Source organism: Lactuca sativa, chromosome 5, assembly GCF_002870075.4.
Source record: "Lactuca sativa cultivar Salinas chromosome 5, Lsat_Salinas_v11, whole genome shotgun sequence".
NCBI classification, from domain to species: domain Eukaryota; kingdom Viridiplantae; phylum Streptophyta; class Magnoliopsida; order Asterales; family Asteraceae; genus Lactuca; species Lactuca sativa.
In genome coordinates this window covers 248,571,551-248,576,420 of record NC_056627.2, presented here as the reverse complement: position 1 = coordinate 248,576,420, position 4,870 = coordinate 248,571,551, and the positions used below count along the sequence as shown (strand labels likewise).

Sequence of the window (4,870 nt, the reverse complement as noted above, 5' to 3'; positions counted from 1 at the left end):
AGGACGCTTAGTTCAAATTAAGCCGACTCAAACCAGACGCGAAACCTTGAAATCGGCACATATAAACATCGACTGTAATAGGTTCGCTCCGAGTTCAAGCAACCGAAACCATGTTCGGTCCAGGTTCATTGAACCGAAACCATGTTCGGTCCGAGCACAGGTTCGCTTTCGGTTCATCCTCCGTTCGCTCCAACCATTAACAAGCGAACCAAGGTCGTTGTTCCAAGTTCGGTCCAAGTGCATCAGCTTTATCCCTAGGCGAATCTCCATTCTTTCGTTATAAGAGCTAACAAACGAACCCAATCATAGGTTCGCTTCTGATTGCAGGTAAGGATTTCACACCGATCTTGACTTTTCTGTTGAACAATGTTCGTCCCAATTGAGATTGATTCGTTTGCAGTTCATGAAACACCCATATCACAGTCAATTTCGTTCGTTTGTAGGTAAGATTGCGAATCCAACATCATTCGATCGATGTTATTAAGCCTCTATTAAGAGACCTGCTTGGCGAAGCGAACAGGACGTCAAGCCAAATCACGATTCAAGATCTGAAAAGGACCACAAATCTCCTTCGTTCCAATTTCTATTCCATCAATCTGATTCCAAGACCCATTACAGTTCCGATTTTGCCCCAATTTTGACTTTCTATGGTTTGACCCTCCAAATCGAAATACACTGCCGTTCATCCATTCATCATCAGACCACGTGATTGGCGTACCATGTTCATATGTTCTTCAACGGTTCATCTCAGGTGTCGTAATTTCTATTTAACAAACACCCAATCAAGATGTGGAACGGATTAAGCAAATTGATTGAAACATCATGATCAAATAAAATTAAGATCGATTTTGAGAATGAAACTGTTTTGAAACTTTGACTCAAGAACAGAAATCGATAAGAAATGATTAAATAGAGTCGAGACATGAATTCAATCTGAATATGAGAATGAGTTGTGGAATCGCGATACAGCATTCACAATTGAGATGTGTCGATGCGTGCATCAGAATGTGCGATGTCAAGGAACAAGTCAAGGGCTTAAACCAATAAACTCGGCTGAATAAAATAAAATCAAATGCAATTGGGCCACTATTGACGGAATAAACGCTTTTTAGATCCAAAACAAAATACCGTGAATACAATGAACAGGAACATGATTATGTGGGCTAAAACATGGATCGATAGAAAATTAATGAATCAAAGGAATTTAATCGTAAACCAATCAGATTAAAAAAAAATGAATTAAATGAGAATCAGATTGGAATTACCATGATGAACAGTAACAAAATATATAGATCTCTATGAAAAGTAGATCAAACAAAAAAAAATCTTGATTCCATACCGCCAAAACACCAATAATCTTCAATAACTCGTGCAGAAAATCATTAAATCAAGAACCGATACTTCAAAAATCAATAGATCTTCAAAGACCCGCTCTGATACCACTTGTTAGGATTAAAACCCTAATGGAGATTTGATGAACAAGATGCGCAAAATAAGAACAAACACAAATATGAAGATATGTCGAATAATCACTCGATTTATTTAAACATGAGGAATAAATTACACTTTCAGCATAGACTAAAGAATATAACACTACATAAGAAACCTCACAACGTGGCGGCTACATTTTGCCTCACTCTTAACCCTAATTATGAATAATACATGACTATTTATAGGGAAAAGACAAGTCTTGGGATTTTAACCTACATTTCATCAAGGGGCCCATTGCCATCATCCATGGAGTGCTTTGAAACCCTACACGATAAAATCGCACCCACTGTGACGTTAAAAGTATGTGTCCCGACAGTAAATAGAGTAAAGCGAGATACAAAGATGGGTAGAGTGAGTGTGACCAATGTCGATATGGTTGTACTGAGTCGATGAAAGGATTGGATGAATGTATTTGACCATTCGAAATTTGATTTTTTTAGCATGTCAATGGAAGGAGATATGATTTGATTATAGTCCCAGATGAAATGTCATTAATACCTGATAAGTGTGTAAAAGACCAATTTAGGTGTTACTAATGTTGCTCGACAGTTATATTATACACCAAGATGTCATTCAAAAAAGACAAAGGTATATCAGTGTAAGAAGTCTCGAAAAAGATCGTTCATGGTACTTGGAAGGTGGAAGGGGCATTTAACGATCTGAAAAGCATTACGAGGAATTTTTAGTAACCTTCAACAGTACATATTGTTGTTTTGTGGGTGTATTAAGTTGCCACATAAATGCAATGGCATCCCATCTACAAGTCGATTTTAAAGAAGATAAAAGTACCATGAAGTTCATAAAGTAATTCATCAACAATCGATTTTGGAAAATGGTATTTCACTGCTTGTGTTTAATGATAATCGCATAAAATTGCCAAGTACTGTCTTTCTTTCGAACATGAATAATTGGGCACAGGTATGGACTTTGACCCGATTTACTAATTTCCTCTTAAAGCATCACAAAGATAAGAGAATGTCATGATGTGTTTTTGGTAGTGAAGGTAGTGACAAGGTTGAACATTGACGGGGTTGGATGTCGGTAAGGTCATGTGTGGTGGTCTTGGAGCATGAGGGGGCATATTTTTTTTAAAGTGGATGGTGGTTGTGGGGCGATGGCTTGGATGTTAAAATATGAGGCATAAAGGGTTGTAATGCTATCATTGTGGATTATAATGAAATTATGTGATACTCGAGTGGATAAAGGCGTTCCATGTATTGTGATGGACTTAGAACCAACATTAAAAACAATCTTTGGTATGGGGAAGTTTTTTAGCAATAGACCCCATTCTCACTAGGTCTATAGAACAAATATCCGAAGGACTTTTTGTTGGGTTTTGAGCATTCTAACACTCCTAAGTGTACATGCAACCCTAAATACCTTGGATCTATGTTTTCTCTATTATACATGCAAATAAGAACTTCCAAGGTATTATCCTAATCTAGCATACAAAAAACAATGAATATAACAAGATAGAATACATACCTCTTGATGTAGAATGTCTTCATGAAGCTTGAGTGCCTAGTGCCCCAAGTGTGACACCTCAAATGGTTCACATAACACCAAATACACTTGGAAAGTGTCCGATTTTGTCAAGAATAAGATCTTTATATAGTGTTACAATTAGGGTAAACCCTAATTGTCACGACTTTCCATTTCCTTGGATCCATGGGTTCAAATACACCATGGAGCATCAATGGACCATCCTATGGGTTTTAGCCAAACTTGATTATCCATCGAGCATTAGCCCACTATATAAGTATGGATGATTTACACAATCAACCCATATATTTAATTAGTCTTCTTTTGATCACTTAATTAATCCTAGATTAATTATTGATCATTACTAATTAAATAACCTTATTAATATATTAGAACTTATAATATATTAACAAACCTTAAGTGTTATTTCTCTCATTATAGTCTATCCAAATGCATGATGCCATGCAACCCAAATGGACCATGCCGGGTCGGGTCAAGTCTTACCAATTATAGTTATGGACTTAGACATTAATCCAATAGTCTCCCACTTGGATAAGTCTAAAACTATTATTACGTATGACTTCAAGAACTGACTGGCAATCGTAGCTCTCAAAAGCTTCTGTCGAACTCTGACCTTTGTCAGTGACTTGTCCTTTAGATAAGGGATCATATATTCCTCCATTCTAGATATCATATGGACTGAGACATGGATTATAATCATTCTCTCTGTCCATTTGTTGTTTCTCAATTTCCGATTTATGACGACTGACTAATTGAACAAATCAAATCAGTCCTGGCCCGGCCGAGCACTTCCATTTGTCATCATCAAATCATCGAGGGGCCCACAGATATCGCTTTTATCCCGAAGGTAAAAGGAATGGATAAACTTCGACTCATATGGCTTGTTCTACTACTTGTTGAATCATACACAAAGGCACGTTTTATAGCACCGAGTTACCGAATGTGTTTTCGTGCAATCAATGTACAACCAACTCATAGTAACAACTCATATCTCTAGGTTTGAAGAATATAAGATATTATCGTCTCATGATCACTCGTGATAAAATCCATGAAGTGATTCCAATGAGCGCGGGTTGAATCCAATACTCAGAACTTATGAGCACTCATGAGTGTTGTAGCCCTTTGTCCAACACCTTAGACCTCTACAAGCCAACCCATGACAGTCTTAATTCATATCTACTTCCAACATATGACTGACTGTGGATGGTTTGCATAACTTAGTCATTCCGGAAGAATAACCTAGTTTATTCTGGAAGTCAAAACATGCAAAATGAAACACAAGAATAATTGAATCCAATATGGTATCAAAACCTATGAACATAAATAAAACACCTTTTATTTATCACCATATGATTACACATTATTCATTGTATACTGTTTTAGCTATCAACTTTATTCTTGAATTTAAAACAATAGTTGTCCCATGCTCCAAGCATGTACACTATGTTTTCTAAACACTAGTCATGCCATACACCAAGTATGCATACTATGTTTGTCTATGATCTTTACTTTGTGAAATAGATCAATTGAACATAACTCCAATGATCCTCTTTCACAGTCCCAAATCCTTACTGCAAATGCAAGAATTCCAAATTCATGCCATTTACTGAAATCTGTTAGATCCTAAACTCATATGCATTGATCTTCTTGTAATGATTATGCACAAAGTTGGAAAGACTTGACAACAATCATTACAGATCATTCCAAAGGAGATCAACTCCTTGGGAACATCCTTCTTGTATTAAGTTTCCTAATCTTACACAGATTAAATAATTTCTAACTTTGAAACATTTCCAGATTCCATTTTGACTATCACTTCTGAACAAGAGTTGCCTCCTTATAGATTATGTCAATATGGTCCTTCCAGAATTATCAC

At 36.5% G+C, this 4,870-nt stretch overlaps 1 long non-coding RNA gene across 1 annotated transcript; it reads left to right on the top strand.

The window, feature by feature from the left end:
• LOC122198092 (uncharacterized) lies at window positions 1-860 on the top strand. The gene is made up of 2 exons (XR_006191933.2): window positions 1-327; window positions 444-860. It is a non-coding gene; the product is annotated as an uncharacterized LOC122198092 (long non-coding RNA).
• The last annotated feature ends 4,010 nt before the right edge of the window (window positions 861-4,870 follow it).